Genomic DNA, 24,237 nt, shown 5'->3' with positions numbered 1-24,237 from the left:
TATTGATCTCAGTTAGAAAGGATAACGATCGCAATTCATAATGGAACAACAATGTCAATTGAACAACAATCGTATGAAGTATAAATTGTAGACGAATACAGGAATACCAACTTAAGAATATTACAGCTCGGTTACTCTGGAATTGAACATCAATAGCATTATGTAAAGAACAATAAATGACTTAAAGGAACATCAATACGTTATAAGGTGAAAATGAACAATACAACTTTCCTGTTACAGAGAACGATATTGTAAATATAACAGAGCTGTGATTAAAATAAAAAAACACACCAGATTACTGATCAAAGATGATAACGAAAACCACACATGAAGTAAAGGTAATGGTACAGGAGCAAGTGTTCCACCAGGGCCAGGCCCTTAGCCTCCAGTGACACACCACTTGGAATTATTCCAGGATCAAAGATGGAACAACAACTAGATTTGTATTAAAGCATTAAAATAGAGTTATAGTGGATCAATTCTCAATGAGAGTCAATGATCAAAGTTTCAAATACATAGCAAAGTTACATAAAAATTAATAGTCGATCCCCGGGCTAGCAGTGCTACCCCTACTTATAACAGCTGAAGCAGAGATATCAAGGATGCGAAAATAGTTAAAGCAATGATCCCTCAGGATCAAAGGATCTTGAGCAATTATTAGTGTTTTCATGTTGCATATAAATCTTATAGGTTTGTCATGATTTCCCATTATCTACCTAGTTCATGATGCAAATATGTTACGAGTTCTAAAGAAAAGATGACAAAATAATCAATAAAAACATACCTTCTTCAGTACTCCACAACAAGTAGCATGATAAAACCACTTTTCTTGCATGCTCTTAGCCATATAACGGTCGTGCAAGAATCTTCACGATATTGTGCGATAGCCGTTGGATCAGGCGGGGCTGATCAACGGTGGATATTGGCCAAGCTAGTTGGCTAGCGGGCATGCGAAAGCCATCAGATCAATGGTGGGGATTTAAAGTGCATAAAGTCAAACACTGAAATGAATTGGATGGTGGTTGGTTAGGTTTTGCTGTGAAAGGAAATCTACGGGTATAATCGGATTAAGACATGATTTGTCAGCTTCTGCCTAAACATTTCGTGTTGAAGGAGAATGGGCATATGAGTGAGATCTTAGGAAGAGAGTAATGGAAGATGATGATGATGAAATGAACCAAGGGATGAATCCAACCAACAAACTTCATGTGAAAACTAAAACACTTGTGACAACCTTATGGATCTTTTTCTTTGCTAACCCGCTAACTAAATGAAAGCACAAATGAAAGAAAACCAAAACAGAAACAATCTACTCTACACTACTGTAAATGAGAATGAAGCTACTTAAGAAAATGACAATTAAACCATTAAGAAAATGAATGATTAAACCATGAATCTATGATGTACTGTTGTAATGGAAATGTAGCTATTTAAGAAAATGGACAACAAAAAATAAATTTATGCTAGCATAATAGTACAAATAAAGAGGAGCTTTGGCTGCTAGGGTTGGGCCCTAACCCAAGAGCTTCAGCCCTCTGAGTTAACTCAGTACTGGCTCAAAACAAAACTCATCTTCATTATAAAAACCATGGATTACATCAAAAACTGTCACAATTCCTGTAGCTCGAAAACACAGTAGAGTTCTACAACAAAAATTTGAATAAAAATCAAATCCTACAGAGGTCCTAAGCCTCTCTACCTATACATCTGAAGTCTCCAATGACTTCCTTCAAATTAGGGAGGCTCGGCTTCCAACTCAATGATAAACTCATGCTTTTACTTTCACTAGCTCAGTTCCCTTTTAGTAGGGAGGCTTCGCTCCCAAGTTAAGATAAACTCGTACTTTCACTTTCACTTGCTTGGCTGCCTTCTAGTACTCATGATTTGGTTGTTTTCACTTTCACTTGCTTGACTACCTTCGAGTAGGGAGGTTGTTTGTACTCTGAGCTGATGGAGGAATATTCGAATGGAGGGGTAATAAATGAGGAGGATTTACCTCTGGTAATTCCTCTCCCTTGTCCCATTCAAGTTATTACCAAGGTCTTTGCCACAGTTTCTTTCTTTTATCCTTTATTCATGCATTAAATGCAAATTAGACCATAAAGAAAAGTATTCAACTCTAACTCATCTCATAAACAAAATATAATCAAAAGTATGCAGTAAGTTGTGAGAATAGTTGGTTTGACTAAGCTAGGAGGTGAATTAAGGCCCATATAATTACTCGATGATGAGGCTCATCATCACCCCCCTACTAAAAGTGTTGCTCATCCTCTGAGTAACTTAGTCAATGTCCATGTCCTTCATGGCTCTGGTAGCCTCTCTGACATCCTATGCTTCTGTTGTGATCTCTTTTTCTTATTCATAGAAGCCTACTTTCCTTTCTACTTATTCCCACTGCCTGTTTTCTTCTTCTTCATTCTCCCTTCTAGCATCCCTAGGAATAGTGGGGGACTGAGTTTTAGGCCTATCCAATTGACCTTCAACCTTTGCATTGATTGCTCATACATAGGTGTCCTGTTGAGTGCCTCCCTCAACCTTTGTGGGGAGTTATATTCTATGATCTTTGAGTTGTGTGGAAGTGTTTTCCATCTCCTTTACCAGGTATGTATATTATCATCTCTTAACAGCTTAAACATATCCTCAAAATGTGAAATTGCTTGTTCTTGGGTAGCAAGATATCTAGGTGCCAGCTGAGCATCATTTGAAATTAGATTATGGGTGCTCATTAGGGCCATGGGATTTGATTGTTTAGCTTTGATGAAAAGAGGTTCATTTTTCTCTTTGGCTAATATTCTTTTCATCTCTACAGCCCTTGACTCCTCATGGTTCATCAATGATGCAAAATCCATTAATTGTAGATCTCCTAGATTTTCATTAGGATCCCAAATATTCATGTATGTGATAGCCATGTTGTGCAAGTAAAACTCAACCATTTTGGCCCTATCCTCTAGTGCACATTGACCATAAAGATCAATAAACTACCTGCAGTCCTGAAATGGCCTCGTGGCCCTTTGTGCTAATGTTTTAATATGAAATTGCAACCATTTTTCTCTGAGGTAAGGAGCATAGGATCTAGCTGGCATCCTACATTGGATGGCCTCCAAGGAGAGGCTGGCCATACATGCTAGATGGTTTTCCTGTTTTTCCCCTTTTGTTTCAATGCCTTCTTCCTCTTTGTTTTTCTTATCTTCTTCCCCTTGTTGTTATTTCTCATCTCCATCAGTTTCTTCATTCATTTCCTCCTCTGTTTTAGCATCATCATTCTTCTCTTTTGCTTCATCATGTTCCTCTATATTATTTTCTTCTTCATTCGTCTCATCATTCCCATCTAGCTCTTCATCTTCTTCTTCTTGTTTTTCTGCCTCCTCACTGACAGAAGGACTAACATCATAGATGAGGATTTTGATGTCATCCTCTACTGGGAAGTCTCTAAAGACTAACCATGTTATAGGTATCCTAAGGTCTTGGAGGGCACCCTCAATGAGGATCTTGATCAACCCATGGTGATCCAACTGTTGGGAATTCCCTTTCTTTACTTTGTTGTGGAGTCCATGAGTGATTGCATCAGAAAATAGGGTATGCTGAGTCTTTGGTGAGCTAGTGTTTCTACCCCAAATCTTAATTCTTCAAGCATTCTAAATTGGCATCCATAAACACCATTGTATCTACAGAATGGTAGATGAGGTGACGGGGTATGGTGAATGAGGTGGACGGTGACAAATGAAGGTGGTAGATGACATGGATGAGATGAGATGGAGTGGAGCGATGGTGGTGGCCCACTATTTTTGGACTCTTGCATTCTCTTTTGACTTTAAACAGAATTTCCTTTTTGCCGCCTTTTCACTTATAAACCAACTACCTCATAAACCTTTGCAACTTTTGATAAAATGATGCATATGAGTGAGTGAGTGGGATACTTACCTATGGTCTTGATGCCATGTTGGAATTTTCAAAGGATCAGAGGTGTTGCTGATGGTCATTCTTCTTCCTCCTCTGCTATTTACTAATGGTTTATTGGTTTTTGCACTGTGACTGAAGACCTGATGCTACTGCTGCTATTGGTGTCTGTGACTGAAGATTAGAAGCTGCTGCTGCTGTGGAGCTCCTGGATTACCACATGGCAATGTTTGGTGTCTCCCTTATAATTTCTTGATCATGTTGTTGGTTGTTGCTATGAGGATGCTGTAATGAATGAACAGAGAGAGTAGGAGTATGTGTGGATGCAGGGATGATGGTAATGGATGAGGTGAGGGGTTAGATCATGTCTAGAATGAATTTTGGGGACCTAACCAACCTACCATTTAGGGGATCCTATAGGAAACACAATCTACACCTTAATTGGAGCAATGACGTAAAAAAACAATGGAATTGATGGAGGGATGCATGGTAGGGAGTGGAGGAGATGAATATATGTGAGGTAGGGTCCCCTTTGGATCTTCTCTTTGCTCCTTGATTGTCTTTCTCATCCACTTGAAAATAAAAATTATGTTTTTTTCTTTTATTATTATTTGTTTTTTTTTTTAAAAACACCTAGGCTGCCTCAGAGAGGTTTTCACCCTAGATATTTTTGTTGGGCGCTTCAAGGAAGGTTTTCATCCAGGGATCTTCTCATTCTCTTTCATTTCTTCTCATCCTTGGGCCACCTCACGAGGTTTTCAACCCAAAGATAGGACTTAGGCACCTCATGGAGGTTTTCACCTGAATCCTTATTCTTTTTTCTATTTTTCAGTGACCTGATGAGCGAGGAGGTTGAACTTGCTCCACCATTATCACTTTCTTATTGATGTTGTCAATGAACTCTTGTTTTAATAAAGGCCTCTTGTACATTTCCAATCGATGTCCATTAACTAGCAATGGAATGGCTTCTTCATCTATAGTTCTGATTTGCACTAAACCATTGTCATGGCATCTTTCCGCCACATAATGTCTGAGCCATCTTGTCCTTAGCTTGCCCTTGAAGTCTTTATACCTAGAATCATATAATAATGCCCAGTATCCCTCTTGAAATTGCTTCTCCTTAATATTTTTTTCATGCCAAATGTTCCTCTAAAGCTGAACTATCTTTTTATGTAGGAGGGCCTGCATTCTGAATTCATCCAAGCCATTCAAATGGAACAATCTTTCTTTCTATGCATGACTGAGATCCAAATATAGTTGGGCTACCATCCTCAATGTGTTATATTCAAACTTAATGGGAAACAAAGCCTTTTTCCCATAGACCAGCTCATAGGGTGTAAATCCAGTGGTGGCCTTCCTTGTTGTATTATAGGCCCAGGTGGCCTCAACTAGTCTCTCTACCCAATCCTTCCTACTACTGCTCACTACCTTGGTTAAGATGTTCTCTAGTGCCCTATTGGTTACCTCCACTTACCCATTAGCTTGTGGATGATAAGGAGTCGAGGTCCTATGCTTGAGTTTGTGATGGCTGAGCAGTTCTTCAATCATGTTGGAGGTAAACTGGTTGCCTTGGTCTGTGACTAGCTCTCTAGGGTACCCAAATTTGTAGAATACATTATCCCTTAGAAACTCAGCCTCCTTCTCTTCTGTTGCTGCCTTAATCACTTTGGTTTCATCTCACTTAGTCAAATAATCAGTTCACACAATAATGTACTTCTTTTTCTTTGAAGGAGGGTTGATAGGCTCAATGAAGTCCATGCTCCACTTGTCAAATGGCCTGAATTTCACTTGAGGTTGTAGGGGCATTTCATCTCTTGGAGTAGGCTTTCCCATCCTCTGGCACTAATCATATTGACTAATGTACTTTTTCACATCCTGATGAAGAGTAAGCCAATAATAGCATGCTTGCATCACTTTGAATGATGTCCTCTTTGTTGCAAAGTGACCTCCACGAGGCCCATCATGACAGGTCAGAAGGATGTCAAAAACTTCCTCTTCCCTTACACACCTTCTAAAGATTTGATCTAGGCCAAGTTTGAACAAATTACCCCCAATCCAGGTGAAGGGGGCACTTTTCCTGACTATCTTGATCTTTTATTTGGAGGGCAAGGTTGGTGGGAATTGTGCTGATACCAAATAGTTTTCTATATCAGCAAACCATGGGGAGAGAACTGAAATAGCAAACAAATGCTCATCTAGTAACTAGTCATCCCCAATTTCTTCTTCACTTGCAGGCAAATTCATCCTAGATAGAAAGCATTCAACAACATTTTCCTTACCAGGCTTATCAACAATAGTTAGATCAAACTGTTGTAATAAAAGAAACCATCTTATAATTCTAGAATTCACATCTAGTTTGTTCATTAAATATTTGATTGCAGCATGGTCAGTATGCACAAGAGTTTGATAGCCTATAATGTAATGCTTAAATTTGTTTAATGAATGCACAATAGCCAAGAGTTATTTTTCGGTCACATTATAATTTAGCTCAGCCTTTGCCAAGTTCTTACTGATAAAATAGATGGCATATGGAATTTTTTCCTCTACCTAACCTAAGGTTTCTCCTACGAATTTGTGTGAGGCATCAACATGAATATGAAAAGGGAGAGCCCAGTTTGGGCCTCTGAGAATTGGTGCAGTGGTTAACTTACCCTTTAGAATGTCTAGGGCCTCTTGACAGCTCTTGGACCATATAAACTCAAAATATTTGGCCAAAGACCTAAACAATGGAGAGGCCAACTTACTAAAGTCCTTTATGAACCCTCGGTAGTATCCAGCTAACCCTAAGAAACTCCTAACATCTCTCTACTTTTGTGGAGGTGGGACCCTCTGGATGATTGCTGTTTTGTTTGGATCCACATGTAGTCCTTGCTGAGATATTGAATGACCTAGCACAGTCCCTTCAGTCATTAAGAATTTGCATTTTTCTGGACTAAGAGATAGATTCATTTCAATGCATTTGTGTAATACTTTGCCTAGGTTAGTCAGGGCTTCTTGGAAATCACAGCCATAAGGTGTAAAATCATCCATATAGATTTCCACATCATCATGTACTATTTCAGCAAAAATACTCAAGACTACTCTCTAGAAGGTGGTAGGAGCATTGCATAGGCCAAAAGGAAGGACCCTATAGGAAAAAGTACCCCGAGGATAGGTGAATGTGGTCTTATCCTGGTCTTCTGAGCACATTTGGATTTGGTTGTACCCACTGAATCCATCTAGGAATGAAAAAAATTTCTTCCTTGCCAGGCTATCTAGCACTTGGTCAATGAAGGGTAAGGGAAAATGATCTTTCTTTGTGGCTTTGCTCAACTCCCTATAATGGACACAGATGCCCCACTTACCATTTTTCTTGGGAGCTAACACTAAAGGAGAGACCCACTCACTATCTAAGATAGGGTAAATGAATCCTGTATCTAGCAGTTTTTGCAGTTCTTCTTTGACTATGTCTTTGAGAGCTAGATTCATCCTCCTTTGTGGTTGCCTGACTAGCTTGCAACCTTCCTTGATGTATATGTTGTGAGTACAAACTGAAGGGTGTACTCCCTTTATTTCCTTGTAACTCCAAGCGAAGGCTTCTAGGTTTTCTCTCAACATATTGCATAGCTTTTCCTCTTCTAAATCAGAAAGAGATGGATTGATTTTCAAAGTTCTCTCTGGGCCGAATTCTATAGTTTTGACATGAAGTGGGTTGGAATTGGCCAAGCATAAGTCAATGGGATGATTGTTCTAGGGTTCCCTTACTTCTTCTTCTAATGGTAATGAACTAGGAGTTGGACTTTGAAGCGGGTGTTCAATTAAGTCATCCTCATCTTACTGTCCTCCTCCTATGGTTGCTTCCAAAGCATAAAGTTGGGCAGAATAAACCTCATCTTCTTCCTCCTCCTACAACCATAAAGGTAAATCATGCTCTAGAGAAGGTTGAGCAGGAGGGTATAGGACTAACTGTTTAGACATATGCCCATTCTTCATGGTCATATTCCTTGCTCTGCAACTAATGTAAGCATCATCTGTGGCCAACCATGGCCTCCCAAGGATGAGAGGGTAACCAGTAAGCTTAACCTTAGGCTGGAGAACTAGGAAATCTATAGGGTACTCCCAGGAATCAATAGAGACCATCACATCCTTCACAATTCCCTCAGGGGTGACTGTGGAATGGTCTGCAAGTTGCAACACTATTGTGGTCTTCCTTAATGACCGTTGGAGGTTGATCTTGAGCATGGTGTCCTTGGTCATCACATTAATGGCAGCCCCAAGATCAATCAAACTGTGTGGGACAATGGTGCCATTGATGTGCACATCTACTACAGGGCTACCAGGGTCTAAATATTTTTGACATATTGCCTGCCCCAGCATTAAGTTAGACAACTGCACAATGATATTAATGATAGGGGTATCCCTTTCTCTCCTTCCTGGTTTCTTAAAGAACTTCTCCTTAATTAGCTTATTGTAAATGGGAACATCTTTGATTGCCTAGAGAAGGGGGATCTTTACACATAGATTTTTCAATTCTCCCAGAAGTTCAGTTTCTTCTAGGGTATGTTGGAGTGGTTGGGCTAGTCTCTCAGGAAAGGGTGGATTTACTTTAAGGTTGCTTTCCTCTCTTTCTTCCTCAACCTCCCTATGTGGAGAGGGAAGTTGGTTATCAGGGAGAATTCTCCCAGATCTTAGGTTGATATCTTGGATTTCTACAGCATAAGTTGGGTATGATGTCTCTCCACTGTATGCTTGTTGAGCTTGCCTATTGTTCAGGTTCGAATTTAGCCAGTTAGGAATCTGGGGTTGCTTAGGTGGAGCAGAGTGTAGGAGTTGTGGTTGGGTAGGTGGTGGAGGAAATAGGGCTGGAACATTGTTGAATTGGGGCCTCCACACTTGGAGTGGGGTATTCCACTAAGGTTGTGGTTGAATGTAAGGTTGAAATAATAGTTTGGCTAGTTGGGAATGATACTGAGATGCATAGGACCAAGGAGGGGTGTAGACTAGGAAGGATGAGCAAGGGGTCCCCAAGAAGGTATAACTGTGGTTTGGTTGGATTTGTAATATGCATGGGATGACCCTTGCATACCCTTCTGGTATGGTCTATGCCCAAGATGTCTCCTTTGGTTCAAGTAGTAGAGTTGCTCACTGACCCCTTTAGCTCCTTGATATACAACTTTGAGTCTAGGTAAAGAAGGGCACTTTTTTGTGGAGTGGTTTTCTTCACAGACTGAGCAAATCTCAATACAGTTCAAGGGACTTTCATTCCTAGGATGTCACCTGGTGCATCTATGACAAAAGATGGCCAAGGCTCTCTCTACTTCCTCTTGCTTCCTTTCGATGTTCATCGTGTCCAATTGCAAGGCAAGGATTTACAACATCTCACTTTTGAAATCTTCCAGCATATTTCCAATTTCACCCTTGATGGATGAGTTGGAAGATGATGTACTGGCCATAAGTTGTCTACTCCTACCCTTTTTCCTAGTTTCCCTAGAATGGTTTCTAAAGACAGTCTTGATATCCTCATAGGGTAATTGGTAGATATCTCCTCCTGGTAAAAAATGTAAGGTATCTAGAATATCCTCCCTTACTCCTCTAAGTAGGACCAGCTTTAGTGACTGACTCAGGGTCATGTGTGCACCTAACCCTTTTGTAATTGAGTTGGAATCTTTCTTCATAGTCTTCTAAGGATTCATCCTGGCCTATGGTCATCCTAAAAATCTCTTCTTTAGTATCCTTTGACCTACATTAGTCCATATATTTGTTGTTAAAAGCCTGTTGCATTTGAGCCCAAGTTGTGATGCTATCTCCAAGTAAACCCATGAACTAGCGCAATGTTGCATCCTTGAGGGTAGATGGAAACAATTTTAACTTTTCCTCATCATCTGTATAGTCATAGGTTAGGCATATAACAGAAAACTCAAATAGGAAAGTCTCAGGGTCAGCTATGGTTGGGCCATGGAAATGAGGTAGAGTAGAGGGGCTTATATTCTTCATCTTAATGTCCCCATTGGTTTCCCTAATGGGGAAGGCACCCTCAATCATCTCTCTATTTCCTCTGTCTGTTATAGAAATTTTTGGGCACTACAACCCCAAGCATAAATTTCCATAAACTAAGGGCTCCTAAGTCCCTAAAGGTGTTGTTCCAACCCGTAAAAGAACAAGGTCAACTGATTACAGCTTCTCCCAAAAGTTCTCCATGAAAAACTACTCAGAACTGGTCAAAACTGGACCATTTCACCTGCTCCATAGGCAAAGTGCATTGCATCTCACCTAAATACACACAGTAGGTGCGTTGCATTTCAAAAAGCCCTTCTATGGGGTGCGATGGGCGAGAAGGGACAAATGGCAGTGTCAATCCGCGAGGTGGAGGGGCATGGAATCTTCCAGAAACTTCTCCTGTGACATTTTCCTCTCTGAATTCGACCAGGGATGAGTAAGAGATCATCAATCTCCAAGTGTAATCAAGAACTATCAGAGAGGAGACACTAATCAAATCTTAAAAGCTGACTCATCTCCCTTGCAGACATCTATATATCGATCCCTCATCCCAGAGATCCAGAGGCTGGAATTTTGCATCATGTAAGGAATTGTTGTTGGTTTCTTGAGGCAACATCATAGTGTTAGGTGATCTAAGCTTTTCATGAGGTGAAGAAGGGCTCACTTGCTAAAAGGATGATGCTGGGTCAGAACGATTGGTTGTAACTCTCTTGGCTCTTTCTTGATTATCAATAAATCTATTCAAATTTTCCTCCATACTCTTGTGTGATTTATGTTTTATGCATTTGTATGGTCAATTTACATCTGATCCTAGATTGTTTATGATAATAGATCCATGTTCTCGTATAGTGTTATGCTGCTTTGATTCTACAGGTATTCTGTGAAGCTGGGTATACAAGAAAGCAAGTAGCAAAGGACTATTAGAAGAGAGAGGAATCGAGCAAGGAACCAAGTGCAAGATAGAGGTTGGTCTCCTTTATTCTTCTCTCATCTATCTTTCATAAAAGAAAACGAAAGTAGTTTTACTTTGTTTGCTTCTAAGGTAGCTACCAGCCTTAGTGGGATTAGCAGTTTTGCATAGACACTATTCCCGGTAACAAAATGGCGACTCCGCTGGGGAGCGAATAGATTGATTGTTTATCTACATTTTTTTACTTTATAAACATACAGACGGAGCCTGAAGTCAAGCCAGCTAGCCTTCGAACTGCATTTGCTATGCAAGTGCAAAGTAGATCAACGTTGCTTCAGTCAATCTCTGGGTTTTGTTTATGAATTAAAAAATTGATTTATAAGCTTTCTAATTGCCCTCATGGTGGCTCTAGTAACCTCCTTAGATCTACCCCTGTGATTGATTTACTGATTACCACTTGCTCGGCCAAAATCCCTGAACTGAACTACAAACTGTGAATCGGAACCCAACCAAAGTCTCATCCCTGGTCCAGCGCACTGTCTGTTCTGTGAACTTCAAATGCAGCACACTTCCCGAGTGTAGCAGGTGCGTTGCATTTCAGTTTCACTGTGTTACAGGTGCACTGATCAGACAAGGCCTTGTTCCTGAATTTTGGTTTCTGTGTTCACTCTTTTCAGATCTATTCAGGAGTTTTGTTGCCTGTAGTCAGTACACCTCTGTTTTAAACCCATTTCCTTGCTGATATTCCTCCTCCATTGTGCAAAGAACTGTAAATGTTTTTATGTATTTTTTGAGTCATTTTTAGTTCTCCTTTATAAAGAAGTAACGTAATTGCAGTGTCATTTCTTGATTTGAAAGTGTCGCAAGTGCCGTTTTTAGTCATAGAAGAGAATCTTATTTTTCTTGATAGTCGATTACCCTGTTACTATTGTATTTGATCTGAATTAGTAGTTTTTCTAGTGTCGAAAGCAAGTTTTCAATTTTTAAATCACAAAGTGTTGTCATTGTCTTCATTTTGATTTTGAAAAGAAACTTGTTAGTAATTGTCGCTTTGAAAAATAATTCAGATTTGTGCATTAGCTTTCTTTTTATCATTCACACATTAAGAAGGCTGAAAAAAATACATGCATGTGCATTTTCATTTAGACTTTTTGATTGGTTTGATTTAGGATAGTGCATATAGTGTGTGCTCTATGCTCTTTGCTGAAAGAACGCCATCTCTCTTTCCTTAGTAGCTAGGATTTTCATTGCACAAAGAAGATAAAACGACTGTTTATCATCTTAGATTGCATTTTAGGAATTGTACATCTACATTACGCGGTGAACCTGAAAGGAAAATTTCTTAAGCAAGATCAACTATAAAATAAATTTAATCAATCTAACAACGCTTTGGAACCTAACGCACAACATCTAGAAATCTAGGCTAGAGACATATTTCGGCGTTGTAAAGCCTAGTAATTGTTGTTTTCATTGTTGGTTGGGTGATTCCTCCACTTTGAGACGATAAGTGCCAGTACGGACTTGTGCTCCCACGTACCATCGAGTATATTTTGGGAGACCACAATAGGCTTAATCCTTTATCCATAGGAAGCTGTGTCTACCGCCCTATCGATCGCAATGCACTGAACACAACATTCAGGAAGATTGACTGTCGTACCGTAAAAAGTATTTTGCAGTTTTGAGATTGGTTTGGTAATCCCTCTGTCTAGATTTCCAGAGCAGTCCCGTTCATTCCTTTTCAGACTCCTTAACGGAAAAGGTCCATCTGAGCACTAGTCACTTCAGGCTCATTAAAAATTGAAGGTGACTAGAGTCATCTTTTGTTTTTTCTCGACTCTTTAAAATTGAAAAACAAGTTGGTTCAAAGCGTCTAAAATTTATTTTAAACAGAATAATCATCACCTTTCCTACGTTGGTCTTAGGTTGAGGAAAATGGAGTCCACCAACCAAGGAGTTCCCCTTGGAGGAAATCCTAGTCCCCTCTCCTCTTGGGGAGATGTTGGTGCACCCCATATGGCCACATTGTCGCTTCTAGGATTGACAATAGGCTTGCCCGTGTGGATTTTCTCAACCTCTGTCATTCAGAACACTGCGGTTCCTGAACAATCGAGTCAGCAACTAAACAATTCCAGGATTACCCCCAACCCTCTACATCATCCAATTCTTCCTCTCCTCCTTCCTCTTCGCTTGATAAAGCTGGTAAAGCCAAAAATCAAGTACCTGAGAAGAAGAAGGAAAGAAGAAGAAAGAGAAGAAGAAGAAGGAGCCAAAGGTGAAAAGGGGTAACCAAGCATCGGCTAACGAAAATCCACACACTACATTGACCCGGCCTAAATCGCCATGTGTCATTTGCAAAGGAGACCATTATCATAGAGATTGTCCTTGCATCCCTCAGATCTTAAGGGACTGGTCTCCTCGTTTGCATAACCCGGTGTCGTCAACCTCTGATGATCATGTTGAAAATACACCGTCAACTAGTGAAAGTGAAGCCCTTGGACAAAAAGGAAAATGCAAATTTCCCTGTAAACTATGTGAAGGCAATCACACTGTCCACCGTTGTCCCTTCTTAGACGAGGCTAAAAGAGTTTTGGACGACCATCCGGTTTCACCGTTATGGCTCCCTCCTGGATATAAGAAACTCTTGTCAAGTCCGTCACTAGTTGAAAATCTGGCTGACCCACCTAGGTGGTCGGCCGAAGTATCTATCACTGAAGAAAAACCATTTGAATCCATACCAGATGAAAGTGAAAAGGTCGAGGTGGTAGTTGACCCGATCTTGCCTTCAAAGGTTCCATCTTCAGATGATACTGTCACCGAAGAGAATAAGGACGACACTGTCCAAATTCCTTTCATAAGCACAGACCCCGATGAACATGGGGGCAATTTACCCATTCCTTTACCGCAGGAAGGAAGTTCGTCAGAGTCGTACCCAGCCGTCTATTTGGTCCCACCTCCAATCAACCTAGTTGTTTCCTTTGACTGGAATCTACTAGGCAGACCCTGTTTACCGGCTAGTATACCATTCCGAATCATTGCTAAAATATATAGAATGGTTATGGCTGGTACCATCATAGATGAAGGGGCTTCCATGAGTATCCTGTCCTCGATTGCTTGGAAAGCACTTGGTTTGCCATTACTTTTGCCTGAGATGAGAAATCTAACAGGCTTTGACAAAGGAACCAGTCGACCATTAGGGATCCTTCCCAATGTGCCCATAACATTGAGAGGGAAAACCGTTCACATGAACGTAATGGTAGTCCAAGGACCCCTAGATTATAATCTACTCCTTGGGCGAGACTATATTTATTGCATGGGAGCCATTGTCTCCTCACTCTTTAGAGTAATGTGTTTTTCGCACGAAGGAAGAGTGGTCAAGCTCGTAGACCAGCTTTCATTCCCCGGTTCACGCATAGCAAATAGTCATATACCATCCCTGAATGGTCTTTTCACGCAAGGAATGTCTCATCAATCCCCGGTCCGTCCACCTGATGAGCATGAGTGATTCGGGGGACATGACTGAAACCCAGGGGGCATGCACCCTGGTCTGCTTCGGTAGGAAAACTTCAGGTATAGTATAGGTTTCCACGAAGGATATATGACTAGTCTGACACTCCCGTCCACAATTGGAAAAGGGGCCTAAACTGGAATAAGATTCCCTCGTCAAAGTTATGTGAGTGGTGGCGTCTGTGCCACTCGCCTTTGTCTATTTCGGTAGACATCGCTGAAGAAGTGTTTTGTTTGTGGTACAAATATAACAATCTTTGGTAACCTAAAAGATGTAGGCCTTTTTGGCAAAACAAATGTTTTGTCCGCGAAATTGCAGGGTAACCTTGAAACTCTATGTCTCTAAACCTAGGGGCATGCAAACCTTTTGGCATGCAAGCGAAGAGCGACCATTTATTTTTTAAATTTGTAGGTCCTCTAACCCTTTAAACTCATAGGATTGGTCGTTTCCTAACTTGCATAAAGAAAGGATGTGGGGCAAAGCTTTGAAATAATGTCGTTTTTATATATGAGACATTCTTATTATACGACTGGATTAATCGAGCATTTTTAACGTGGACTTCATGCTCGTTAAAAAATAAACATAAGCAATGAGAAAATGTTTCCCCTAGTGTTTAAGCTCATTAAAAAATCAACCAATTTCTGGTAAATAACCATCGTGAATGTAGTACTTCAGCCTTTGAATCCTTGGTCGTGTTCTCATCATCACCTCCACTTTGTATTGGCCGATCATTCACCTCCACTTGATTGTTTACCCCTTTTGAGGAACAGCTGCGAAGAGTGATCCTGTTAGCCATCCTTGTAACACTGCCGTGATTGGGAAATTCCAAACCTTACCTGGAATCAGCTGCTACCCAATTTATCACTCGTTCCTCAAAAAACAAGTCTCCTTTAAGCTCTTTTCAACTGACTCATAAAATATGAAAATATTGCCGAGCCATTGGCCTCTCCAGCTCGTTAAAGTGACCGGAAGTGCTATCCCTCCTCTAGATTTTAATCTTTTTGGACCTGAGGGATTATTACACAAAAAGATCGAGCGCTTGTTTTGTTCGGCTCGTTAAAAGTACCGAAAATTCATCCCTTCTGTATTGTTTTATACTTTTTCGGACCTAAGGGATTAGATGACGAAAAAGGATTTTTGGAGTTTCCTTTATGTCCCTTTTCAGACTCTCTAAAATTGAAAAGGACCGAGTTATCTTTGTCGTTAAACTCGTTAAAACCTAATAGCGACAAACTTGTCCATAACAGAAAAGAACGAGTTTCACTATCGCTAGGCTCGTTAAAACATAGCAATGGGTTTTCCCGAAGGGAAAATTATAGAACAAGCATATGTTATCCTCCTCAAGCTTGACAAGAATAAAGAGGTACTGGTCAGCAATGATTGGGGAAAAATTGGGAAGAAAACTTGAAGAGACTTTGTTGGTAACAAGTCGCTCTTGAACATGACACTTTCACTCTGCATCCAAGTCGGGTTGGGTTGTTTCATTCACCAGTCACATCACCATGGTGACATCACACCATCCACATTTGGGGTTAATGCTACCAATCCATCATGTCAGCGTCACCGATATGTTCAAGAGAAGTCACTCAGAGAATCCACCTGTGTCTCACCCGCTGCAATACATTTACGCTCCATTCTTTCATGACCGCCACCCTGAACCTTATATCACCAGATCGTTTTCATCTCCATTAAAATCATTTGCTCCATTCCGTGTCATCGATGTGGGTTTCATTAAGGCCCTCCTATGACAGATCGCTTCTTCTCGACATCAGCTCATTATCCAAGAAGTCGATCTAGGAACACCCCTTTCAGTACTTTGAAGCTTGCATGCCTCAATGGCAAGTTTCTCACTTCCGGCGACAGGTTTACATCAATGGCCTTCGACACAAAGTCCTTTACTCACACCACGTGAATTGTACTGTAGTACCTTGAGGATCATTATCATTATCAGTGATTCCTCTCGCGCCTGTTAACAACTTACATCATTGGCTGGTAATCAGGCGATGTCTTTCCATGTTCGACTCCAGAACATCTCTCACATGGATCGACTTGTACTTTGAGTGAAGATCGAACAATATTGAAGGCCCCGGATCTAGTTTCATCCATCTGGGTTGCGATATATATTCAGGAAAATAAATACATCAAATGTACATCATTGCTGCACAGATAATCATCCAATCTAAGGGATGATGACTCTACCAGAATCATCAGTCTACACTCAGACGATTATCTGTCCTATGTACATGAAAATGAATTTATAAAGCTGAGCATGAGAATGCCCACCTCAGCTAGATCGTGAAAATATTATGAAGATAATGTATTGTATTGTATCTTATTACAGGTCTCCTTCCAGCTTGAAAGAACTTTGGATCTTCATGATAAAGCATTTCACCTGACATCAAAAAGATTAACGACCTCATGATTTAGGTGGCAACTGTTATAGACATTTTTGGGCACTACAACCCCAAGCATAAATTTCCATAAACTAAGGGCTCCTAAGTCCCCAAAGGTGTTGTTCCAACCCCTAAAATAACAAGGTAAACTGATTACAGCTTCTCCCAGAAGTTCTCCATGAAAAACTACTCAGAATTGGTCAAAACTGGACCATTTCACCTGCTCCATAGGCAAAGTGCATTGCATCTCACCTAAATAAACACAGTAGGTGCGTTGCATTTCAAAAATCCCTTCTATGGGGTGCGATGGGCGAGAAGGGACAAATGGCAGTGTCAATCCGCGAGGTGGAGGGGCATGGAATCTTCCAGAAACTTCTCCTGTGACACTTGCCTCTCTGAATTTGACCAGGGATGAGTAAGAGATCATCAATCTCCAAGTGGAATCAAGAACTATCAGAGGGGAGCAGTAATCAAATCTCAAAAGCTGACTCATCTCCCTTGCAGACATCTATATATGGATCCCTCATCCCAGAGATCCAGAGGCTGGAATTTTGCATGTTGTAAGGAACTGTTGTTGGTTTCTTGAGGCAACATCATAGTGTTGGGTGATCTAAGATTTTCATGAGGTGAAGAAGGGCTCACTTGCTGAAAGGATGATGCTGGGTCAGAACGATTGGTTGTAACTCTCTTGGCTCTTTCTTGATTATCAATAAAGCTATTCAAGTTTTCCTCCATACTCTTGTGTGATTTATGTTTTATGCATTTGTATGGTCAATTTACATCTGATCCTAGATTGTTTATGATAATAGATCCATGTTCTCGTATAGTGTTATGCTGCTTTGATTCTACAGGTACTCTGTGAAGCTAGGTATACAATAAAGCAAGTAGCAAAGGACTATCAGAAGAGAGAGGAATCGAGCAAGGAACCAAGCGCAAGACAGAGGTTGGTCTCCTTTATTCTTCTCTCATCTATCTTTCATAAAGGAAAATGAAAGTAGTTTTACTTTGTTTGTTTCTAAGGTAGCTACCAGCCTTAGTGGGATTAGCAGTTCTGCATAGACACTATTCTCGGTAACACTGTCATTTTGGTTTTCAGCTATTGGTTTAGTAGGAATGGGTTCTTCCTCTTCTTCTTCCCCTGTAGGTTCTTCAAATATGTCAGTTTGCTCACCTAAAGGTTCTTCCAGTTCACAGTCACCGATGAAGAGAGAAAGTTGATTGTTAGATGTAGTGGGGGTATTTGATAAGAATTTCCCTAAATTGTCCGTATTCCTATGAGGCATGAAAGAAAATGTTTTTGGGTTGGTTTTTGTAAGATTTTGTTAAAGCTAGAAAGTACTTTATAGAAATGAAATTGCTAATTGAATGAAAACTACTGACATAAAGAAAACTACTTATAGAATGAAATTATTGATTGAATGAAAAAATCTGATAGAAAGAAAACTACTTGCAGAATGAAATTACTGATTGAATGAGAACCACTAACAAAAAGACTACTTGCTGAATTGAAAGGAAAGTAGATAATGAAAAATGAAAGAAAGGAAGCCAGTAGATTACTTTTGTAGAAATAACTAATGGAAGAAAATTGAAGACTAGAAATAGAAGAAAGAAGTAATCATATTCTACTTTGACACCTCCCCGACAACGGCGCCAAAAATTGATGAGGACAAGAATTTTGCAACTCCCAGGGCTACTAGCATTACTTATCAACCCAGGGTTCGTACAAAATTGGAGGTGACAGTGCTATATGCACAAGTAGAAGTGAAGGTCCTACCTGTTGTCACTGTTCATCTGGCAAGAGACCCCAGGGGTTGCAAGCTAGACTTCTATAGAGTTAGAAGAAGCTTGATTTTGATGGAAGAAGAGAAAATATATTCTAAGGGAGAGTTACTCTACTACAGGAATAAAGAAAACAACATGTAATGCTAAATCACACCAGACCCTAACTAACCAATTAAACAACTATGCTAAACAAAATTTCTAAACCAACACTAACTTGATGCTGCTACCTAAGTTACAGAAGCAAAGAGCATCAAAACTAGGCTAAGGTGTAAGCAAAGACCTAAAATGAATATGTTTTCGACTAGAAGAGAAGTCAAAGATCGAAATTGGTGAAAGGAGGACATAAGGACGCAATAGTGTATATGGACCATTGGATCAATCAATGAATAGAAGATGGGCGATGGAGATATTATCACGAGGGCTTAAGTGAATAGATGGATGAACAGGGTAATGAAGCAGATGAACGATAGAGATCTTATCACGGCCAATTTAGTGAATGGATCGACGAACGGAGTTAACATGAGATGAATGGCCAAGATCTTATCATGGAGATTAAGTCAAGAGATGGATGGATAGGATTAATCTGTAGATGAATAGTGGAGATCGTATCATGGGAAAAAGAAATGTGCAGAAATGACGGAGTGGGTTTCGAAGGCAGTATGAAGTTTCTCGTGTGCCCTCAAAGCTGTAAGCTGTATTATGAAATTTTGCGTGATTAGCCTAACTGGGTGACACGTAGCATGAGAAAACAACTTTTCTGATGTGCTCTCAGCTAGATAACGGTCGTGCAAGAATTCGCGCAATATTGCACGATAGCCATTGGATTAGGTGGGGCTGATGAATGGTGGAGATTGGCCAAGCTAGTTGGCGAGTGGGAATGCAATAGCCATCGGATCAGTCGAGGAATATTGACAGTGGGTATTTAAAGGGCATAAAGTCAAACACTGAAATGAATTGGATGATGGTTAATCAGGTTTTGCTATGAAAGGTAATCTATGGGTATAATCAGATTAAGACGTGATTTGTCAGGTTCCGCCTAAACATTCCATGCTGAAGGAGAATAGGCATATGAGTGAGATCTTAGGAAGAGAGTAGTGGAAGATGATGATGATGAAATGAACCAAGTGCTAAATCCATCCAAAAAAATTCATGCGAAAACTAAAACACCTGTGACAACCTTATGGATCTTTTTCTTTGCTAACCTGCTAACTGAATGAAAGAACAAATGAAAGAAAACCAAAACAGAACCGATATAATCTACACTACTGTAAATGGGAATGCAACTACTTAAGCAAATGAAAATTAAACCATTAAGCAAATGAACGATTAAACCATGAATCTATGTTGTACCACTGTAATGGAAATGCAACTACTTAAGAAAATGGACAGCAAAACAGAAATCTATACTAGCATAACAGTACAAATAAAGAGGAGCTTTGCCTGCTAGGGTTGGGCCCTAACCCAAGAGCTTCAGTCCTCTGATTTAACTCAGTGATGGCTCAAAGCAAAACTCATCTTCATTATAAAAACCATGGATTACATAAAAAACTATCACAAGTCATGTAGCTCGAAAACATAGTAGAGTTTTACAACAAAAATCTGAATAAAAATCGAATCCTACTGAGGTCCTAAGCCTCTCTACTTATACATCTGAAGTCTCCAATGACTTCCTTCAAATTAGGGAGACTCAGCTCCCAACTCAATGATAAACTTGTGCTTTCACTTTAACTAGCTCGCTACCTTCTTGTAGGGAGGCTTGGATCCCAACTCAAGATAAACTCGTACTTTCACTTTCACTTGCTTGGCTACTTTCTAGTACTGATGATTTGGCTGTTTTCACTTTCACTTGCTTGGCTACCTTCTAGTAGGGAGGTTGTTTATACTCCGAGCTGATGGAGGAATATTCGAATGGAGGGGTAGTAAATGAGGAGGAATTACCTCCTGTAATTCCTCTCCCTTGTCCCATTTGAGTTTTTAACAAGGTCTTTGACACAGTTCCTTGCTTTAATCCTTTATTCCTACATTAAATGCACATTAGACCACAAATAAGAATATCCAACTCTAACTCATCTCATAAAAAAAATATAATCAAAAGTATGCAATAAGTTGTGAGAATAGTTGGTTTGACTAAGTCAGGAGGTGAATTAAGGCCCATATAATTACTCAATGATGACGCTTATCAATGTGCATGTAGATGCCTCATGTATTGCGCTAGGAGTAGTGCTAACATAGGCTGGCGAGGGAGAACTGGATCACCCTATAGCGTTTGTGAGAAGGAATTTGTCTAAGGCTTAAAATAATTCTTTGACGACAGAGCATGAAGGCTTGGCTATGGTGTACCCACTGAAAAACTTCAGACCTTACCTGCTAGGTGGACATTTTAAGATGTACACAGATCATTTTGCATTGAAATATTTAGTCAATAAGCCTATGATGGGGTGGAAATATGCAAATGCTTGCTATTGTTTCAGGAGTATGATTTCGAGGTGATTGTGAAGCTAGGAAGGTTAAATGCAGGGCCAGACCATCTGTCGCGCATTGAAACATAAGAGGAGCCTACCAATTTGGAGGAAGGGTTGCCTGACATGTAGCTCTTCACGTCGCGCATAGAAGATAATCACTTTGCAGACATTATCCACTTTCTGACGACAGCGACGACTCCAAAGGGATACACTAGTCAATAGAGGAAAAAATTGGTGGTGCACGCAACAAACTTTTCTGTAATTGCAAACCATTTATATAAAATGGGATCGGACAAAATTCTTCGACACTATGTGCTCAACTTCGAAAGAAACATTATCCTCGCTGAAGCTCATGGAGGAGCTGCGGGAGGACATTATGTAGGAAAAGAAAAATGAAAAAGATTTTGTGCATCGGGTTGTGGTGGTCGATGCTGCATAAGGATTCTAAAGCATATTGTAGGGCATGTAACACATGTCAGAGGATGGGCAAGCCATCGTGAAGGGATGAGATTCCTTTGAATTCATAGGTGTCACTGTAGCCATTTTAGAAGTGGGAAATTGATTTTGTAGGACCAATTCAACCTCCAGGCAAGAAAACAAGTGCGTGGTATATTATCACCATGACTGAATATTTGACCAGATGGGTGGAGGCACAACTTGTGAAGGAATGTACAAGGGCAATAACAGCGAAATTATTGTTTGAATATGTGTTGACCAGGTTTGATTTCACAAAGGTCTTGATGAGCGATCACAGTGTCAGTGCCTAAATCTACCTCAGGCTAAAGAAAGGCAGGTCTATATAACATCAAACGATGCTTAACCTAGTAGCTAGCACTACCAGGTCAGGAGAGGGCTCTCTCCTTGTCAATCTCAAAAAAAGCATGGAAAGTAAGGCTTGATATGACTGGTATGAATACTAATTTTAGGCTAGGTATATGCTCAGAGGAAGTTGATGGATTTTAATGGTTTTTTACTGGATCAGATGAGGAAAGCAACTTTGGATTCGAGAAATCAACATAGATTTGTAGAGGTTTCTGTGGGGTGAGGTAGGCAAGTGTTTTAGCACTTTGAAATGAATGTGATGGTGAGTCTAAATATTGGTGAGGAGTTGGAGAGGGCATGCAAGTTTCATGAGTCCTCTTCAAACAATAGAAATCATTTAAAACTAAATAAACCCCAAGGCAGAGCACTGAACCTCAATGGATTCTATCTTTTAATCTTGATTCATTTAGTTATGCAGAAAAAGATAGATGATGGCACATATACACATAAGATAAAGCAAATAACAGAGGCGGAAATAATTCTAATTCACATTACCACAAGAATCCTACAAAATGCTGCAAAAGCTTGGTTCATTTTCTTGCCAAACTGCAGAAGTGATTTATAAAGTAGCTCAATACATCCATAAGAGTCCAACCTTGACAAATGACTAAGAAAGTACAAGATATAGGAATCAAACCGCCTATGCTAGCCATCAAGGGTCGAACCCATGAGTCAAGGAGCTGTTTCAACAACATCTAAACTAGAAACTACAAAATAGGCAGTGGAATAGCTTGCCTCTAAAACTATGGAAACTGATTCATTCATTCTCCAACCAATTCTAACTGATGTATCTACCCCCTCAAGTAATTTTTCAATAGATTTACATCATAGTACATCATATTACATGATTAATTTAACAAAGAAAGAAGAAAAGGTCAACTGACAGCTAGACTGGGTGAAGTTCTAAACAAACTGGCAAAACTAGCAAAATTTCTCCTATGCGCAGCACCACTGATCCTATGCGTAGCACTTTCTCTAGGCCAGATTTGGAACACTTCCCGAAGTTCAAATCAGGTGCAGAATAGCTCACTGGAAAGCTTGGTGAGTCTACCTTCTGGGAAAACTTGAATGTTTCGATTTGGAGTCCATTTTCCCCTCCAAAAATGAAATCTCCCAATACTGCTTCTTGTGTGGCAAAAAAGTGGTAGAGAGGGCACTTTTTGGGTGTTTTTGGCCCTTCTAGAGGTCCAGAACTTGTCAAAATTTCTCAGCCATTTCTGAGCATGCATAACTTTTCATGATGATTCTGAAAATGTATATTTTTTTATAAATGGAGGCCCCCATCAACAGCGTAGTGCGGGTGGCGCTATGCACTTGTTGGAAAAGCCTGTGTTGAAAATTTCTATGCGCAATGCCATTGATTCTATGCGTAGCACCGCTTTTAGATCAAGTTTTGGAGGCATTCCTGGTGTCCAAATTTGGTGCATGATATCTCGTTGGAAATATTATTGATTATGATTTCCAAAACAACTTGAAATTTTTAATTTGGAGTTCATTTTCCCTGTCAAAAGTCAAATCTCCCAAGACTGGTCAAAATGTGCAAAATGAGGCTGCCTAAATGCAGAGTGTTGTTGCAGTCAACTTCTGAAGGTCTTCCTCAACTCCAAAGTGAGCTCATGATAGCTCATTGGAAAGCTATCTCTATGAGATATCATTTCATGCATCAATCAAGTCATTTGATCAACCAAGCTAGGAGAAATCTTTATTTTCCCAAGGCCACTCCAGAGGTGCAGCAACCCTCCTGAGGCAACTTTATTTTTGACATTTCTCTACAACAATGACGCCTATGTAAAAAGTGAAGGAATTTTTTCTTCCTTGGCCTATTTTGGACACAAACCTTTCTCACATTTTCTAAATTCATTTTTCCTTGCTCAGAAACAACATTTGAGTAAAACCTATCCCGATGTGTGGAATAGGGGTTCTGTCGAAGTGAAGTGAAATGAAGGGGATAAGGGGCTTCTAAATTCTTGAGAAAATTTTTGGAAGTAGGGAGGGATGTTAGGAAACAGGGGAAAGTGGAATTTCAAATATTGAGTCAGGGGAAGGGGTCCAAAAGGGCAAAACACAGGGCTAGCCTAGAAAATTGTCAAATTGTAGCAAGAAAATAGGGTTTGTGGGAAAATGAGGAATTTGAGGGATATTAGTGATAAGAAATATTTAATAAGGTACATTGAGGATAGGGGAAGGTGTATGACATCAGGACACAAGTTTGTTGATGATTTGACCATCCAAGATAAATTACCTTCAAAACGTTAGGAGAGGGAAATGAGCCTTACCTAAATACAACTGAAGCATGAACAAGGTGTAAAATGACCCATTGGAACCTGAAATGATGATGAAAACTCTTTGAATGATGGTACACTCAGCTGAATGGTGACATGGACCGACATCTGGAAAACTCTGGAAGGAGTGAAAACAAACCCTAGACCTAATACCTAGTGACCAAATTTTACTTGAAAACTCACTGAAATGACAAAATTTGGCTTTGAC

Source organism: Pinus tabuliformis, chromosome X (genome assembly GCF_031772625.1).
Source record: "Pinus tabuliformis cultivar Carrire ecotype Pingquan chromosome X, CPIR1, whole genome shotgun sequence".
Taxonomy (NCBI): Eukaryota; Viridiplantae; Streptophyta; class Pinopsida; order Pinales; family Pinaceae; genus Pinus; species Pinus tabuliformis.
The sequence above is the reverse complement of the archived record's forward strand: the minus strand, read 5'-3'. Positions refer to the sequence as shown.